Source organism: Mus caroli, unplaced genomic scaffold (genome assembly GCF_978045245.1).
Source record: "Mus caroli unplaced genomic scaffold, Mus_caroli_1 scaffold_1, whole genome shotgun sequence".
Taxonomy (NCBI): Eukaryota; Metazoa; Chordata; class Mammalia; order Rodentia; family Muridae; genus Mus; species Mus caroli.
This window is the reverse complement of record NW_028227256.1, coordinates 78,856,309-78,877,184: the sequence shown is the minus strand read 5'-3', so window position 1 is coordinate 78,877,184 and position 20,876 is coordinate 78,856,309.

Genomic DNA, 20,876 nt, shown 5'->3' with positions numbered 1-20,876 from the left:
TTATTTTATCTTTTCTATGCATCTCTGAAAAGAAGTGCTCTAATCCAATTTATTTTGAATTGAGTTAATAATGTACAAGTTGTTGTGGATGGGGAAATTGGAAAGGAGTCTCTTAGTGTCCCATATCTTACTTGTCTTGAGTAGTACAGCTAGCTTTCCCCTTCTGGTTGCAGCTGAAGAAACACTGTTAAATCAGGGTCATGTAGAATTGGTCTCAAATAAAGTAAATATTTGCCTAGTCCTCACTCTTTCTTTCCTTTTAAATATTTCTTTTATTTTTTGAGTTCATAGTATAGTTACATATATCTACCTTTTCCTTTTCTCCCTCCAAATTCTGTAATATACACCTTCTTGTTCCCTTGCTTTATTTACAATCATTCTTTAAAAAAAAACTTATTTTATGTATATGAGTACACTTTAGCTGTCTTCACACATACCAGGAGAGGGTATCTGAACTCATTACAGATGGTTGTGAGCCACCATGTGGTTGCTGGGAATTGAACTTAGAAACTCTGGAAGGGCAGTTAGTGCTCTTAACCACTGAGCCATCTCTCTAGCCCTACAATTATTCTTAAAAAGTGGAATTTTAGAAGACTTAACGATTGCATTGCGGTTGTTTAAGTGATACATTTGCAACAACAGAACAGCTTACTGACCTGTTATTATCTCAATGATTTCCATAGATCAGAAGTTCAAGCAGTATAGCTTAATGAGTCCACTGCTGAGAGTCTTTCATTTCTTTGTGTGTGTGTGTGGGGGGGGGGGGGGGGAGGCGGTGCACGGGTTCTAAAACAGACTCCTTCTCAGTCTAATTGATAGAATTCTGTGCCTTCTGGCTGCAAGGCTAAGGCTCCTGTTTCTCCCACTGGCTATTGGCTGATGGTCGTTCCAAACTCTTAGAAGCATTCTGTATTCAAAAGGCTTTTTGATCCTCTTCAAGCCAGTAAGGCAAGCCCAGAAGTCTTCACACTTATAGTGTCTCAGATTCCATCTCTCTCACTTCTTCCTCCTCTCTTTCCTTCACAGAAACATCTCTTCTGACTCAATGGGACAATTTCCCTGCCTTTATAGAATGAGATAATAAGATTGGAACATAATATCTTTGTCTTAAGATTAGGGATCTTATCATTATCAGCAAAGCCCTTCCCTATGTTGAGATAGCTCCATGGGTAAGTGTGCTGGTTGCACAAGCCTGTGAGTCTGAGCACAAATCCTTTATCCCCACATGCCAGGCATGATCAAGGGGGCATGTAACTCAGCATCGATGGTGGACAGAGATAGGAAGATTCATTGTCAGAAAGCCTAGTCAAAGGATAAGCTTTAGTTTCAGTGAGAGACTCTGTGGAGTAAGAGTAGGACACTTGATGTTTGCCTCTGGGTTCCATGCACACACCAGCACATGCATACGTTCACACACAAGCATACATTTCAGACACTATACACATACATGCATGTGTGTGTGTACGCACACACTCACCCCCCCCCACACACACACACTTGCCCTTTCATAGCAGTCCCTATATTAGAGATAATTAATTAGGAGATTAAATTATATGGCATGTCCTTATAATTATCTCAACCACAGGGCCATAGTTTGGAGTTTGACTGAATATGAACCTTTTACATGTGAATAAAATTGTTGCTCTGATTCTCATATTTACTAATTTTGTCATTTTCCCTGGAAAACCAATTTATTCTTTGCACTGTGCTAATGCAGGCAGTAAGTGCACACTAATAAGACTACACCCATGTCATCAGAAAAATATTCCCTAACTAGGCAGCTACTGCAAACTTGGACTGTGGCCAGGATGAAGGTACTGGGACTTCCATTTTATTGGATTGCAATTCATTTTAACTTAAGAAGCCACATATTTTTAGTAGCTACCATATTGATAGCACAGATACATACTATTTTGTTAGTTACAGAAGGATTTATTGATCAGATGGAGCTAAATAGATAAAAAAAAACATCTGCTGTTTGTAGTTTACAATGTAGTATAGAGTCTACAAATCTATGAGATGTCAGATGGTATATTACTGGGTCTTCTCAGATGAGTTCCATTGCAATAGCTCAGCATTGTCATTGTTTCTGAAAGTAGGCATAAACCTTATTAACCATATTTTGTAAGGAAGATCTTTCTTTGGAAGAATGGGTCAATAGCCTTTGGACTTTGGACTGACTAAACACCTCAGTTCTAGAGGACAGTCCCCAATTCCTTCATCCTTTAAATGTTGGTTTTTACTTCTGCCATGCCATCATTTTTGCTTAGTAATTATGCACTCTGACATCACTTTCTGCACCAGTCTGAAAGATTTCACCATGTCACAGTTTGTTAAAGTTGTCATCAGAAAGAAACTTGTAGTATTTAAGACCACATAGCATAAACCATGGAAATTTATTTTCACACCGTCTTGAAAATAAAGCGGTAGGTTTGGCTTCTTCAAGATCAGACACATGTTTTTATCTCTTTGGAAGGTTCTTTTCTTTTTCTTAATAACTATTTTTAATGCCTTCAAGGTTTCAAGGTCTTTTTTCCACTCCCATATTATTTACACTATTGCATTGTAGATTTTCCAAATATGCTTACGTTGCTCAAAAGATCAAAGCTGTCATTTCCTACTCCTTATGTCTCAGTTCATTTATTTTTATTTCAACATTACTTCTGCATTTCTCTTGGGACTTCCTCCTACACATTTAAAGCACTATAATGCCTGGATGACCAGGTGTCAAGTGTTTTGGATCTCATGGTTTTATTAGTTGAAAATTTATATATGGAAGTACATTGAAGACTATTAGGAGAGGGCTCCAAATAAGTGACATATAGTTTTCATATCCTAATAAAAATCACTTTGTAAATAGTTCTTTTCTTGCTTTTCCACAATGGGAAGACAAGGTACAGGTCATCTATCTATGAACCAAGAAGCCAGCCCTTGTCTGGCACTGAGTCTGATGGTGCCTTTACTTTCTAGAACCATGAGCAGTACATTTCTGGTGTCTGTGAGCCACACCTTCCCTGGAGTAATGCTATCCTGGACTAAGAAAGCCAGGAGACTATAATCATTCTAATCTTATGTACATTATATATGTTTATGTGTATATGATCTACTGGTGTCATGTTAGTTTAAATGAATTATAGAAACTTCATTTTATTGATCTTTCCTTTGAGTTTCATATATATATTCAAACAGATAGTATTGTAATTTTTACTTTAACCATCAAACTTAATTTGAAACTTCAAAAGAACCGAGGAATATGTTCAAGTATAGCACACATGCACATTCATGTACATGTTACCCAACATAAGGCACTTATCTTTATTCAGACTTTTAGATTGGCATGAAGTAAATATGTTTTATTTGCAATCAGGTTATTTATGGACTTATTTGTCCCAGTGTTTCAGGAGACAATCTGTGAAGTGGTAATAAATCATGAGAAGAATGGTGAAATTCTCTGTGCATTTAAACTTCATTCTGGATGTGATTTATCACCATGGGAACTTGATGGCATAGTTTGTTTGCTTCATATCATTGGCTGTTTTATGCATGTTTGTCCTTATGTTTGGCTGTACTGTCTTTGACACTGGTTGCCTTGGTGAAGAAGGCTCCTTCCAGGAAACAAAAATGTCCAGAAGCAGTAACACGATTAGAAAACCTTCATACATGCCATGAAGAAATGACTGGTGTGTCTGTACCAAACATTTCAGAAGACATTTTTTTTTCTCTTCTGTCCTATGAAAGTTAAATAAATCCAGCATAGAGACTGGATTTTCACCAAGGAACTGTGGACACTTGAGCTAAGTCATTCCAGAAAGGACCATCTTGTGTACTGTACAATGCTACATCACATCCTGATTTCTACAAAGAGATACACAAGTGGTATGCCTTACCACAGTACAAGTGTTGCAAAAAGCAAATTGTCTACAGGGTTTTCTAAGTTTCTCCTGGGATTAGGCTGTGTGCCATGACTGAGTTGCTGATGTAAACATGGGACATCTGAAGTTTCCTTCCCCTCTGTTCTTTGCTTTAATGTTTACTTCATCTTCATGATGGACTGGTACTCATAAGTAGTATATCTCCACCATGTCTTCTCCACAACCATTCACTTCTAGGTAGAAATTCCATTTCTGATTCTTCTGTTCACTGTCTGGTCATGTGCCTGGGTCACACATAAAGATGTGTTCATTTACTAGGGAAGCCATCCTTAGCAGTGAAGAATACTGCTTAGCTACAGCTCCCAAATCAACTGGCCATTTTTTGGAGATGGAACAGATGATGTCCTAACAACTGGACAAAGTTGTCCTTTAGAGAGATAGGCTTCTAACACAGCCAGCTGCATACTTGTCTACTTCTGAGAGTTTGGGGAAGGAGCAGAAAGACATTGAAATAGGTGGGTCTCTTGGGATCATGTTTTTTTTTTTTTAATTTTATTTTAATTAGGTATTTTCTTCATTTACATTTCCAATGCTATTCCAAAAGTCCCCCATACCCCCCCCAACTCCCCTACCCACCCACTCCCATTCTTAGCCCTGGCATTCCCCTGTATTGAGGATCATGTTTTAAGTAAAAAATTTTGACAAGTCCCTTCCGGTCGGCACCAGTGCCAGGTCACCTTGGGTGCAGAATCAGTGGACATCCCCCACCATCCCCAGAAGACTCTTCACGCGATCTTAGGATCACTGGTGAGTGGAACACAACATCAGTACCAATCCAATTGTGACAGGCCTGTGACAGCAGGAACAAGGACACCAGAGCTATTCCTGACCAGAGGCTTGGGTTTCTTTTGATCAGTTCTGGTTTACCTTGGTTTCGAACAGACCAAACAGCTCCACGGTCCTCAAAGAGGACACCACTTCCAGGCACTGTAACATGACCAGGATCTTAGGACAACAGGATCCCAGGATAACACGAGCTGGGTCACACCAGTATTTCAGGGTCTCAAAGGAGCTTGACTGCCAATAACTCTGACAAACCCAGAATCTCAGGTTTACGGGAGCCCATAATCAAAGGATAACAGAGAAAGCTGGACTCTGAAGAGTCCTGAATCAAATGGAATTATAGGAAGGACAGGCTCCAATCAGATATATTGTGGGCAGCTAGCACTTGAGATAATCAGATGGCAGAAAGCAAGCCTAAGAACAGATGCAACAGAAACAAAGGTTACATGACACCATCAGAACAAAACTCTACCACCATAGCAAGTCCTGGATACACCATCACACCAGAAAAGCAAGACATGGATCTAAAGTCACTTCTCATGATGATGATAGAGGACTTTAAGAAGGAAATACAGGAAAACACAGGTAAAAAGCTAGAAGCCTTTAAAGAGGAAACACAAAAATCCCTTAGAGAGTTATAGGAAAACACTACCAAACAGGTGATGGAATTGAACAAAACCATCCAGGATTTAAAAGTGGAAGTAGAAACAATAAAAAAACATCCCAAAAGGAGACAACTCAGGAGATAGAAACCCTAGGAAAGAAATCAGGAACCACAGATGCGAGCATCAGCAACAGAATACAAGAGATGGAAGAGAGAATCTGAGGAGCAGAAGATTCCATAGGGAACATGGACACAACAATCAAAGAAAATGCAAAATGCAAAAAGATCCTTACTCAAAACATCCAGGAAATTCAGGACACAATGAGAAAACCAAACCTAGGGATAATAGGAGTAGATGAGAATGAAGATTTTTCAAATTAAAGGGCCAGAAAATATCTTCAACAAAATTATAGAAGAAAACTGCCCATACCTAAAGAAAGAGATGCCCATGAACGTACAAGAAGCCTACAGAACTCCAGATAGACTGGTCCACACACATAATAATCAGAACAACAAATGCAGTAAATTAAGACAAATATTAAAACCAGTAAGGGAAAAAGGTCAAGTAACATATAAAGGCAGGCCTATTAGAATTACTCCAGACATCTTACCAGAGACTATGAAAGCCAGAAAATCCTGGACAGATGTTATACAGACACTAAGAGAACACAAATGCCAGCCCAGGCTACTATATCCAACAAAACTCTCAATTACCATAGATGGAGAAAACAGAGTATTCTATGACAAAACCAAATTCACACAATATCTTTCCATGAATACAGCCCTTCAAAGGATAATAATGGGAAAGAACCAATATAAGGACATAAACTATGCCCTAGAAAATGCAAGAAAGTAATTCTTCAACAAACCTAAAAGAAGATAGCCACAGAACAGAATCCCGAAACTAACAACAAAAATAACAGGAAGCACCTGGCAATAGTGCACACCTTTAATCTCAGCACTTGAGAGGCAGATGCAAGCAGATTTCTAAATTCGAGGCCAGCCTGGTCTACAGAGTGAGTTCCAGGACAGCCAGGGCTATACAGAGAAACCCTATCTCAAACAAAACAAAACAAAACAAAACAAAACAAAACAAAACAAAACAAAACAAAACAATAACAAAACAATAACAAAACAAAACACAAAAAAACAAAACCAACCAAACAAACAAACAAAAATAACAGGAAGCAACAATTACTGTTCATTAATATCTCTTAATATCAATGGACTCAATTCTCCAATAAAAAGACTTAGACTAACAGACTGGCTACACAAACAGGACCCACCATTTTGCGGCTTACAGGAAACCCATCTCAGGGAAAAAAACAGACACTACCTCAGAATGACAGGCTGGAAAACAATTTTCCAAGCAAATGGTCTCAAGAAACAAGCTGGAGTAGCCATTCTAATATCGAATAAAATCGACTTCCAACCCAAAGTTATCAAAAAAGACAAGGAGGGACACTTCATACTCATCAAAGGTAAAAATCTTCTAAGATAATCTTTCAATTCTGAATATCTATGCTCGAAATGCAAAGGCAGCTACATTCATTAAAGAAACTTTATTAAAGCTCAAGGCATATATTGCACCTTACAAAAATAATAGTGGGAGACTTCAATACCCCACTCTTATCAATGGACAGGTCCTGGAAAGAGAAACTAAACAGAGACACAGTGAAACTAACAGAAGTTATGAAACAAATGGATTTAACAGATATATACAGAACATTTTATCCTAAAACAACAAGATATACCTTCTTCTCAGCACCTCATGGTACCTTCTCCAAAATTGATCATATAATTGGTCACAAAACAGGCCTCAACAGATACAGAAATATTGAAATTGTCCCATGCATCCTATCATATCACCATGGACTAAGGCTGATCTTCAATAACAACATAAATAATACAAAGCCAACATTCACATGGAAACTGAACAACACTCTTCTCAATGATACCTTGGTCAAGGAAGGAATAAAGAAAGAAATTAAAGACTTTTTAGAGTTTAATGAAAATGAAGCCACAACATACCCAAACTTATGGGACACAATGAAAGCATCCCTAAGAGGAAAACTCATAGCTTTGAGTGCCTCCAAAAGGAAACTAGAGAGAGCACACACTAGCAGCTTGACAACACACCTAAAAGCACTAGAACAAAAGGAAGCAAATCCACCCAAGAGGAGTAGACGGCAGGAATAATCAAACTCAGGGGCGAAATCAACCAAGTGGAAACAAAAAAACAAAAAACAAAAAAACAAAAAAAACAAAACTATTCAAAGAATCAACAAAACCAGGAGCTAGTTTTTTGAGAAAATCAACAAGATAGATAAATCCTTACCCAGACTCACTAGAGGGCACAGGGACAGTATCCTAATTAACAAAATCAGAAATGAAAAGGGAGACATAACAACAGATCCTGAGGAAATCCAAAACACCATCAGATCCTTCTACAAAAGGCCATACTCAACAAAACTGGAAAACCTGGAAAACCTGAATGAAATGGACAAATTTCTAGATAGATACCAGGTATAGAAGTTAAATCAAGATCAGATTAATGACCTAAACAGTCCTATATTCCCTAAAGAAATAGAAGCAGTCATTAATAGTCTCCCAACCAAACAAAGCCCAGGACCAGATGGGTTTAGTGCAGAGTTCTATCAGACCTTCAAAGAAGACCTAATTCTAGTTCTTCACAAACTTTTCCACAAAATAGAAACAGAAGGTACTCTACCCAATTCATTCTATGAAGCCACAATTACTCTGATTCCTAAACCACAGAAAGACAAGACCCAACAAAGATAGAGAACGCCAGACCAATTTCCCTTATGAATATCAATGCAAAATACTCAATAAATTTCTCACTAACCGAATCCAAGAACACATCAAAACAACCATCCATCCTGACCAAGTAGGCTTCATTCCAGGGATGCAGGGATGGTTTAATATATGGAAATCCATCAACGGACTCCCCTATATAAACAAACTCAAAGACAAAAACCACATGACCATCTTGTTAGATGCTGAGAAAGCCTTTGAAAAAACCCAACACCTGTTCATGATAAAAGTCTTGGAAAGATCAGGAATTCAAGGCCAATACCTAAACATAATAAAAGCAATCTACATACAGCAAACCAGTAGCCAAAATCAAACTAAATACAGAGAAACTCAAAGCAACTCCACTAAAATCAGGGACTAGACAAGGATGCCCACTTTCTCCCTACCTATCCAATATAGTACTTGAACTCCTAGCCAGAGAAATTAGACAACAAAAGAAGGTCAAGGGGATACGAATTGGAAAGGAAGAATTCAAAATATCACTATTTGCGGATGATATGATACTATATATAAGTGACCCTAAAAATTCTACTAGGGAACTCCTAAACCTGATAAACAGTTTCAGTGCAGTAGCTGGTTATAAAATTAACTCAAACAAATCACTGGCCTTTCTCTACATAAAGGATAATCAGGCTGAGCAAGAAATTAGGGAAACAACACCCTTCACAAAAGTCACAAATAATATAAAATACACTGGTGTGACTCTAACTAAGGAAGTGAAAGATCTGTATGATAAGAACTTCAAGTCTCTGTAGAAAGAAATTAAAGAAGATCTCAGAAGATGGAAAGATCTCCCATGCTCTTGGATTATAGTAAAAATGTCTATCTTTCTGAAAGCAATCTACAGATTCAATGCAATCCCCATCAAAATTCCAACTCAATTCTTCAACGAATGAGAAAGGGCAATTTTCAAACTCATCTGGAATAACAAAACACCTAGGATAGCAAAAACTCTTCTCAATGATAAAAGGATCTTTGGTAGATTCACCATGCCTGACCTAAAGCTGTACTACAGAGCAATTGTAATAAAACCTGCATGGTACTGGTATAGCGACAGACAGGTAGACTAATGGAATAGAACTGAAGACCCAGAAATGAACCCACACACCTATGGTCACTTGATCTTTGACAAGGGAGCTAAAACCATCCAGTGGAAGAAAGACAGCATTTTCAACAAATGGTGCTGGCACAACTGGTGGTTATCATGTAGAAGAATTTGAATTGATCCATTCTTATCTCCTTGTACAAAGCTCAAGTCTAAGTGGATCTAGGAAATCCACATAAAACCAGAGACACTGAAACTTACAGAGGAGAAAATGGGGAAAAGCCTTGATAATATGGGCACAGGGGGAAAATCCCTAAATAGAACAGCAATGGCTTGTGCTGTAAGATTGAGAAATGACAAATGGGACCTCATAAAATTGCAAAGCTTCTGTAAGGCAAAAGACACTGTCAATAAGACAAAAAGGCCACCACAGATTGGGAAAGGATCTTTACCAATCCTAAATCAGATAGAGGACTAATATCCAATAAATATATAAAGAATTCAAGAAGATGGACTCCAGAAAATCAAATAACCCCATTAAAATTGGGGCACAGAACTAAACAATGAATTGTCAACTGAGGAATAGCAAATGGCTGAGAAGCACCTGAAAAAAAGTTCATTATCCTTAATCATGAGGGAAATGCAAATCAAAAATCCCTGAAATTCCACCTCACACCAGTCAGAATGGCTAAGATCAAAAATTCATGTGACAACAGATGCTGTCGAAGATGTGGAGAAAGAGGAACACTCCTCCATTGTTGGTGGGATTGCAAGCTTGTACAACCACTCTGGAAGTCAGTCTGGCGGTTCCTCAGAAAATTGGACATAGTACTACCGGAGGATCCCGCAATACCTCTCCTGGGCATATATCCAGAAGATGTTCCAACTTGTAATATGAACACATTCTCCATTATGTTCATAGCAGCCTTATTTATAATAGCCAGAAGCTGGAAAGAACCCAGATGTCCCTCAACAGAGGAATGGATACAGAAAATTTGGTACATTTACACAATGGAATACTACTCAGCAATTAAAAACAATGAATTTATGAAATTCCTAGGCAAATAGATGGACCTGGAGGGTATCATCCTGAGTGAGATAACCTAATCACAAAAGAACTCACATGATATGCACTCACTGATAAGTGGATATTAGCCCAGAAACTTAGAATGCCCAAGATACAATTTGCAAAATGCATGAAACTCAAGAAGAAAGAAGACCAAAGTGTGAACACTTTGCCCCTTCTTAGAATTGGGAAAAAACACCCCTGGAAGGAGTTACAACGAAAGGATAGACCTTCCAGAGACTGCCCCACCAGGGGATACATCCCATAATCAGCCACCAAAAGCAGACAGTATTGCATATGCCAGCAAGATTTTGCTGAAAGGACCCTGATATAGCTGTCTCAGTGGATGCTTACAGTCAGCTATTGGGTGGAACACAGGGCCCCCAATGGAGGAGCTAGAGAAAGTACCCAAGGAGCTGAAGGGGTCTGCAACCCCATTGGTGGAACAAACAATATGCACTAACCAATACCCCCAGAGCTCATGTCTCTAGCTGCATATGTATCAAAAGATGGCCTAGTTGGCCATCATTGGGAGGAGAGGCTCCTTGGTCTTGCAAACTTTATATGTCCCAGTGCAGGGGAACACCAGGGCCAAGGAGTGGGAGTGGGTGGGTAGGGGGTTGGTGGGGGGTATAGTGGACTTTCGGGATAGCATTAAAAATGTAAATGAAGAAAATACCTAATAAAAATTGGAAAAAAAATTTTGGAGACATGAGGACTTAATTAGCATGTAGTGTAATGGTAGATGTAATCTAGATCCTTTTTATTCCATAGCAAGATCCACATGGAAAGATGTTCACCCTACATCTCAATCCATATTTGCTGAATGGATAAATGAATGAATGGATGAATTGATTATTTAAAAAGATAGAGTTGGGTATGACACTCTTGTGTTATTTTTAATATTTAAACTCAATGTCTCAGTGATAATGAAGTTAAATTTGATACTATATCTATTTGACTGTCTGTCTATCATCTATATATCATCTATCAATAGATATAGTTAATCAACATATAAAGATATATTTAATCAACAGATCAATCTATGGATCTAACAATAGATAGGTTAGGAGAGAGAGAGAGAGAGTGAGAGCGAGCGAGAGAGATTCATTCTTTGGATATATTTGGCGTTGACAGTATGATTCTGATCCACACTAGCATTATTAAAAGGCATTGTGGGTACTTATCAACAGTGGTTGGAAAAACAAAAAAATTAGCTGAAATGAGTGAAATGAATCGCTCCTGTGGTAGGCTTTTGGCTGACGGGGGCTAGTTAGTGGAATTAGACCTTCCTCAACACACAGGGCAAAAGTGAGATCATATTATACCTGTCCTAAATGGGACTGGCTTGGACATGAGCAGGTCAGATATTTAGTGATACCAGTGACAAACAACTAGAAACTTCATAGTACAGTTAATCATTTAGAGTTGCAGAGACAGGTTCTTGGAGACTGTAAAGTGCTGAGAATCAGGCAGCAGCCTGGTTTGAAGGAGAAATGTCCCCCACAATCTCTTTAAACACTTGGTCCCAGTTGCCAGCATTATTTGTGTGGAGGTTAGGTGGTACAGTCATGCTGGAGGAAGGTGCATCTCTGGGAGCTGATGTCCATAGTGTGTCCTTACTTACAGTTTGCCATTTTTGCTTCATGCATATGGTTAAAAATACATACTGTCAGCTTCCTGCTCCAGCCTCCTTGCCTGTCCATTGCCCTGCCTCCCTACTATGATAGACTCTTACTCATCTGGAATTGCAAGCCCAAATAAACTCCTTTTCTAAGTTGGTTATTGTATTTTAACACAGCAACAAAAAGGTAACGCATACAAGAAGTAAGTATGGGAATCACACTGCAAGGTTTTTACCACACTCAGGAAATGTTCTTAATGAAATGCCAAAACTCTTTAGCATCTAGTGTACAGCCCCCAGCCTCCTGCAGAACCAGATAGTAACACTAGCTGCTGTCCTTTCTGGGTAGCCTTTTGCAGTTAAGCATCTTTCCTCACATCACTCTATGCTCTACCTGTATTATCCATCTGCTGAGAGTTCCTTTGCTCAACTTGGATAGAAATCATGAAAAGGCACAAAGCAGCTCCCCTTGGTCTCACCAGCAGTTCTTAGTACTGGCTCCTCTCAAGAGCTTAATGCCAGCAGCTTCCACTGTTAGAAACTCTCAGTGTTATCAGGTTGCAGTGTTATCAGCTCAGCCTGCTCCTTTTAGACAAAAATCAAGAAAAGGCAAAGTTAAATGAGATTGTATTAGGGGTTTACACTGCAATGTCAGGGAGGCAGTTTAAAGGATGGAGTTCTTACTGGTTTTTCAGGGTCCCTGCTAAAATATATATCTTTGGCATTCTCTTTTATATGATTAATAAATGAATAACAATGCTTGACATGTATACTGTTTTCCCCATACTCTACATAGGAATTCCATCATTATACTAGAAGTTACCATATTGTAGTCTGAAGCTATCCCCTCAACTGGACTCTTGCTCTGGTGATGGGATAAAATCAAACTCAGTTGCACTGTTCTCTGGAGCAATTCATGCTAACGGGTTAAATGTCATTAGTGACAAGGTTAAATGTCACTAGTGACAAGGTCGATTATCAGAAGATCACTTAGACAAAGATAACCAACCCTCTGCTGCATGGGTCTTGTTCTGTAAAAAGTAAAGGTTAACAGATTTATTTTACTTCTTTATGTTATATGTATGGGCATTTTGCCTGTGTGTGTGTCTGTGCACTATGTGTGTGGAGTTACTGTGGAAGACACAAGAAGGAGTCAGATCTCCTTGGACTGGGGCTATGAATGGTTGATATCTGCCCTGTGGGTGTTCTTCTATGGCTATGGTTGGGTGAGCCAACAGGCAGTAGGGGGGCATATTTTATCCTACTCAAAGGCCACAGAGGGGGCCAGAAGTATGAATTGTTTCAGGAATGTCAGAAGAAATGTATATATTCTCAGACTTCTTCTAGTTTTACTTCATGTACAATATATTTATGGTCTATAGAGCAAGTTCCCTCAGAAAGGGTTAGACAGTCATCCATTTGCATATGAATGGGGTAAGCTTTATGGTCTGAGATAGGAAAGGAACTGGGAACCTGGATGTGTTAGAAGTTGAGGACACCAGAGAATGTGTTTGAATCAAAGGAAAAGATACAGATAATCCCGTGTCAAAAACGATTAATGTATTCATCTGTCAAACTGTGGGATCAGATGGCCTTCAATTAGTTTTCCATCTCTGAAATATGAAGGTCTCTTTATTTTGTGACTTCATAAGTAAGACAGATCAAATCTGAGGTCAGTTTGAAGTCGTAAATTGTGTCATATCCTACAGCAATTATCCTTCTTGACCATCAACTCTTCTTTTTATGAAATGAAGGTATTAGATTACAGACTTTAATATTCTTTTAAAAATTAATTTATCCTTTGAGAATTTCAAGATATACTAAAAATGAAAAAATCCTGGCCACACTGATCGCCTGATCTTCTCTTAACCTTTTCCAACTTCCACCAGCCATTCCTCCTCCAAGTCCCCAGCCCACCTCATGACACTCTGTCCTGGTATTGGTTGTGCTTTGTGATCTACTAGGTTTAAGCAGGGTATGTGGGCATGGGTCTGGAGCTTTCCTCTGGTTTATGGACACACGAATGACTACATCACTGAAGACAGTTTCTTCCCACACAGCAGTCTTCAAATGCTAAAATCTGCCCTTGGCAAAACTGGGCCTCCTGGGACACTTCATTGTCTATTACTGAATGTTTTTATGGTTCTGTCTGGTGTTGTCCCTATGTAGACAGCTGCTCCTGTTTTGAGCTGATCAGTGCCATGCCATGCCTATAAGATGGGACCATGTGGCCCTGCTCTCCATCCTTTGGCTCTTGCTTTCCTTCTGCTTTCTCTTTTGGGATATTCCCTGAGCCTTGGAAAGGATCATCCCAACTATGGTTGAGGACTCACTCATTCTTGGGACCTTGACATGCCCTGAGTCTCTTCATTAACCTCTACATGCTCTGAGTCTCTTCATTAGCCTCTGTTCACTGTAAAAGGAAGCTGTTTTGATTAAAGCTACGGGCAACCCCAGTCCTGGGTCCCCATAGACCCGTTGCTTGCCTCTGTTGCCATGTGGACAGTAGTGTTTTGTATTACTCCGTGTTTCCATTATTCTGATATCAGCAATAGATTTTTATAGTTATAGCAGGCTTTCAACTTCAGTCTAGTGCATTGAGACAAATATTAACACAATTTCTATTTTATAAAGGGGCAATTTTCCAAGATCTCTTCTTATATATTTGTTAGCAACTACATAAGAGAATGAATATATCCACAGAAATCATAAGATGTAAAAAAAGAGAGGAGTAGGTTTAAGATTGAATTAATAATTCAACTAGTCTGTATGCCTTTACCTTACATGTAAGATTTTTTTCTCTATATGGACATTTAGGGAGATCTGGTGAGAGAAATTCTAAGATCTAACCTCCGTATAGTTTGTGAATTATTTTATGGAAACAAATTTAAAGTAGTCATGATGTGTATTGTACCTTGTTCACTTATTTATTTGAGAATCCAGAAAAATATTCTCATAGTCTGTGCCGTTATTAGTGTGTGTGTGTGTGTGTGTGATATTTAGTTGTATGTGCCCATGTGTGGAGTCTAGATATTGTGACATTGGGTATTTTCATTCTCTGAATTATATTTCTTCTGATTTGTTTGGGAGGTTTTGTTGTTTTATTTTTTGTTTTGTTTTGTTTTTATTCTTTTGTTTTTGTTGTTGTTGTTGTTTGAGATAGAATTTCTCTATGTACCCTTGGCTCTATTGGAATTCACTCTGTAGAACAGGCTGTCCCCAAACTCAGAGATTTGTTTACTTCTGCCTCCCAAGAGCTAGGATTAAAAGTGTGCACCCTCACCTCTACCACCAAGCTCCATCTTATGGTTTTTAGACCTCATTAACGTTTATGTGTATATGTGTACATGCCTGAATGTATGTATGTGAACCATGTGCATACAGTACTCCCGAAGGCCTGGAGTTGACACCAGATTTCTTGTTACTAGAGATGTAGGTTGTTGTAAGCCACTTGATATGGATTCTGAGAAACATTCTGTAGTCCTCTGTAAGAGTAAGAAGTGCTTTTAAATGCTGAACTCCCTCTCCAGCCTGTCCACTTTGTTTTCACTTTCTTTTAGGTTGTTGTTGTTTTGGTTTTTTCTTTTCTTTTCTTTTTTTTGAGATTATAATATAATGACATAATTTCTTCTTTATCCTTCCTCATTCCAACTACTCACATATAACTTACCTTGCTCTCTTTCAAATTCATAACCTCTCTTTTTTCATACATGTATGTGCACATAAACACAACCTAATCAGCCTGCATAATGTTATCGGTGTGTGAATGTTTTCAGGACTGACTAGTATCAGATAACCAATTAGTGTGCTCTTCCCTCAGCTTTTCTTAGTTGCCTGTAGTTTTTTAGGGAGGTCTATATTTGAGACACAGAGCTTCCCTGTATCTAGGACTCAGTGAGTAGAACAGTCAGCTAGGAAGTCCTAAGGATCCTCCTGCCTCTAACCCCTTCCTTCCAAGCCCTGGGGTTATGGGTGGGCCTGTGCTGTCATGCTCAGATTTTCATGGGTTCTAGGGATCTGAATCAGATTCCTATGCTTATGTGTCAACTCTCAGTGTTGAGTGTGCACTCTGCGTAGTTGGCCACTTTATTATTTATTTTGTGTCCCTCTATCTCTCATTTGCATCTGCTTGTTGGGGTAGTACACAGCAAGTAAACAACACATATATGTTTTAGATGGTTCATGTTCTCCTGAAGGTCACTTAGGAAAACATGTTGTTTATCTGAAGGTTTTTGTTATGTACTTAAAAGATTGCCCTTTGAGGGAACCTTTACCCCTTGCTAAAGAGGGAATTTGCTTTTACCAACTAACCTACTGCTGCATTCCTAAGCCACATACTTTTCAGAAATATTGAAGAGGCAGTATTTGATTCCTTTACTTCATATTCACTTAAAGTGAAAAAAATTCTTTTGAAAAAATGAGGTTGTGATTAAACAAAATCTCAGTATGTGTGTTTCCCAACATCTCCTATTTGGATTCTTGTGGAGACCACTCATTAAAGTTAGGTTTTAGCTCTGTCATGCTCAACCTCAATTTATTAGCTAGCAAATTCCTTTGTGTTGGCTAAGCCTCTAGTGGCCAGTTCCTACCCCTTCTCTTCCATTACTGCCATCCATCAACTTATTCCTTTTTGTTCATCTGACTTTAGAAGAAGTACCCTCCAGTTAACAGATTTTATTAGCATCTATGGTGAAAAGTTTGATGACCTAATTGCTGCCATTTCAAGGGAGAGCTTGTCACAATAGGAAGTCATCTTGTCACTAGGTTGGGAAAAACAACTAGATTTAAAACTTGAGTATTGAAACATACAAATCAACAACATCTCTTTGGCTTTCAGTAAAGGAAAAATGAATAGCTCTTAGATAATTGGCAAATATGGCTTCGTTCAGATATAGCAACTTTCAGTGTTGAGTGTGCACTCTACATAGTTGGTAACTTAATTATTTTGTATCCCTCTATCTCTCATTTGCATCTGCTTGTTGGGGTAGTACACCACAAGTAAACAACACATATATGTTTTAGATGGTTCATGTTCTCCTGAAAATCACTTATGAAAAACATGTTATTTATCTGAAAGGTTTTTGTTATGTACTTAAAAGATTGCCCTTTGAGAGAACCTTTACCCCTTGGTAAAGAAGGAATTTGCTTTTCAAAAGCAACTCACAGTAAGTTAAATTCTCTGCCAAATATCAGGAAAGCCATGGGTATAGACCACTAGAGATAATGGCATCATGTTCTTGGCTATTAATTGTTGAGTAAGAAAGTAATATGTACACCAGGAAGACACATTCCCAAATGCTACATTAGGGTGGTATTTTTGTTTGTTTGTTTTTCCAGTACATAATCTGTGTGTGTATGGTGTGATAACCGGTGTTAGATATACCTCTGTGCCTATCTGTAGATGGATTATCTGGATTTTGTTCATTGATATAGGAAGGCCTATCTTAATTGCAAGGGGGCCACCACAAAGTGGAGTGATCCTGGACTATAAAAAAATTGAAGAAAGTGTATGAAGTACTAGTTTGTATTCATCCCTCTTTGTTTCCTGGTTATAGATGCAGTGTGAGTATCTGCTTTATGCCCTTGCTGCCTTGACTTTACACAAGATGATGGACTGTGCCTTGAACTGTGAGATAAGAGAAATCCTTTCTACCTTAGATTGCTTTTGCCAGATTATTTCATGCCAGTCATAAACTAAAAGAGCAGGGTAGTGAGCCAACCTTAATCCTTTAAGGTAGTCTTCCTTAAAGGATTAGGAAGACTTATGCTTCTTATGAGCTTAAGTGATTGTCTTAGTTAGGGTTTTACTGCTGTGAACAGACACCATGACCAAGGCAAGTCCTATAAAAGACATCATTTAATTGGAGCTGACTTACAGGTTCAGAGGGTCAGTCCATTATCATATGGTGGGAGCATAGCAGTCTTCAGGCAGACATGGTGCAGAAGGAGCTGAGAATTCTACATCTTCATCTTAAGGCCGCTAGTAGAAGACTGGCTTCCAAGCAACTAGGAAGAGTGTCTCAAAGCCCACATGCACAGTGACACACCTACTCCAAAAAGGCCACATGTACTCAACAGGGCCATAATTAATAATGCCACTCCCTGGGCCTAGCATATAAAAACCATAACACTAGTATAAAACAATAACTCCAAGACAGACCTCTCTGCCTATCTGTTTCTTGAGCATGTTGTCTTTTGTCCTTCAAAACTTCCTAAAGATTGGCCGATTGGCATCCTTTCTTTACTCTATGTCTCATGAAACAAGCAGGGCATTTGCTAAACTTAGACAAATTTCATAAAAATCAAGTATGCATGATAGCTTTGAATCCCTTCTGTCTCATCCAGTGTCACTAAAAATAGTTTTACTCATTTTTTTCCTCAAATTCATAGTTTACTTGTTTTTAATTGATACACACACACACTTAAATACTCATAGTACCCTAAGAAATCTCTGTAATTACAAAAATTTCAGTTACAAAAATATCAAAGTGATAACTTTTGTCATTATTTTAATTTATATATTTCTTTTGTAAATATAAAGTTTTAATACATTAAATAGGAGCCAATCATTCAATCAATATTTTTTACCTATCACACATAAAATAATCCTATGGATGATGTAGGTTTTTGACATCAAGGCTGTTGGTCCTGGGAAGGCTGGATGCCCCAGTATAGTGGAAAGCCAGGGCAGGGAGACTGGAGTGTGTGGGTGGTGGGGGGGACCCTCAAAGAAGCAGGGTGAGGAGGATGGTGTACGGAGATTCCAGGAGGGAAAATGGGAAAGAAGATAACATTTGAAGTATAAATGAAGAAAATATCTTTTTAAAAAGACCTAATAACACAATACAGTTTATATTTTAAGGAACTTTCAGATTTTGATGTGGTTTAAAATGTAAATTTTATAGAAGAATGATGAGTTATCACTAAGCTTAAGGAAACTGTCATGAACATCTTGGAGAAAAAAAATCAAAGAAAACTTCAAATGAAGGTTTACTTTATTTCTTTTTTTCCCCCTTTGGTGTTTGTTTGTTTGTTTGTTTTTAAAGAAGAAGCCAATATTAGACTGGAAGATATATAGGGACATAAGGACGTAGTCATATTGAAGACCAGTTTTCTAAAATGATAATAATAATGCTTCTCTTGTGGAGAAGTAGACCCGGTACCGACTGTGTGGTGATGAAACAGAGTTTCTCTGTGGTGAGGAAGATCTACTGGTCCACTTGCTTTTCTTAATGTCAGGGTGTGCGCCAGCTGAATAGAAATAGCCTAGTATCACACATGGTAATATGTAGGCTTATAAATAACTGTCATTGTCTAATTCTAAGAGAAGCCACAAATAACTCAGAATACCTTCTTCAGTGTCTCTGTGCCTAGTTAGTATTGATTAAGCCTTGTGAAATATAGGTGATGTCAGATATTGCTGTAAACATTTTCCATATCATTTCATATATAAGCAATAAAGATTTTCCTGGACATGGCAGCTCCCTCTTGGAAGGCTAAGGTGGGAGTACTAGCATATGTTTGAGACCAGCCTGAGTTACATGGTGAATTTCAGGATAGCCCACCCTAACAAGTGGGCACTTTCATTAGAAGTCAAAAATAAGAATCAGGAACTCTTCTCCCATTGCATAATGATACAGCTTTTATTTTCTTAGCTGATGTGTAATAAATTGATCTATCTCTACAATCTAATATTTGAAACTATTAAAAATAAAATGTTCAACATCCTTAATCATCAGGGAAATGCAATTCAAAACAACCCTGAGATTCCACCTCACACCAGTCAGAATGGATAAGATCAAAAATTCAGGTGACAGAAGATGCTGGCAAGGATGTGGAGAAAGAGGAACACTCCTCCATTGTTGGTGGGATTGCAAGCTTGTACAACCACTCTGGAAATCAGTCTGGCAGGTCAGCTTCTAAACGCTGACACCATTGCATACACTAGCAAGATTTTGCTGAAAGGACCCAAATATAGCTGTCTCTTGTGAGACGATGCCGGGGCCTAGCAAACACAGGAGTGGATGTTCACAGTCAGCTATTGGATGTATCACAGGGCTCCCAATGGAGAAGCTAGAGAAAGTACCCAAGGAGCTAAAGGGATCTGCAACCCTATTGTTGGAACAACATGATGTACTAACCAGAACCCCGGAGCTCTTGTCTCTAGCTGCATATGTATCGAAAGATGGCCTAGTCAGCCATCAATGGAAAGAGAGGCCCATTGGACTTGCAAACTTTATATGCCCCAATATAGGGGAATGCCAGGGCCAAAAGAATGGGAATGGGTGGGTAGGGAAGTGGGGGGCGCTATGGGGGACTTTTGGGATAGCATTGGAAATGTAATTGAGGAAAATATGTAATAAAAATATTAAAAATCAAAAAAAAAAAAAAGAAAATTGGACATAGTACTACCGGAGGATCAAGCAATACCTCTCCTGGGCATATATCCAGAAGATGTCCCAACCGGTAAGAAGGACACATGCTCCACTATGTTCATAGCAGCCTTATTTATAATAGCCAGAAGCTGGAAAGAACCCAGATGCCCCTCAACAGAGGAATGGATACAGAAAATGTGGTACATTTACACAATAGAGTACTACTCAGCTATTAAAAAGAATGAATTTATGAAATTCCTAGCCAAATGGATGGACCTGGAGGGCATCATCCTGAGTGAAGTAACCCAATCACAAAGGAACTCACACAATATGTACTCACTGATAAATGGATATTAGCCCAAAACTTAGGATACCCAAGATATAAGATACTATTTGCTAAACACATGAAACTCAAGAAGAATAAAGACCAAAGTGTGGACACTGTGCTCCTTCTTAGAATTGGGAACAAAACACCCATGGAAGGAGTTACAGAGACAAAGTTTGGAGCTGTGACGAAAGAATGGACCATCTAGAGACTGCCATATCCAAGGATCCACCCCAGAATCAACTTCCAAACACTGACACCATTGCATACACTAGCAAGATTTTGCT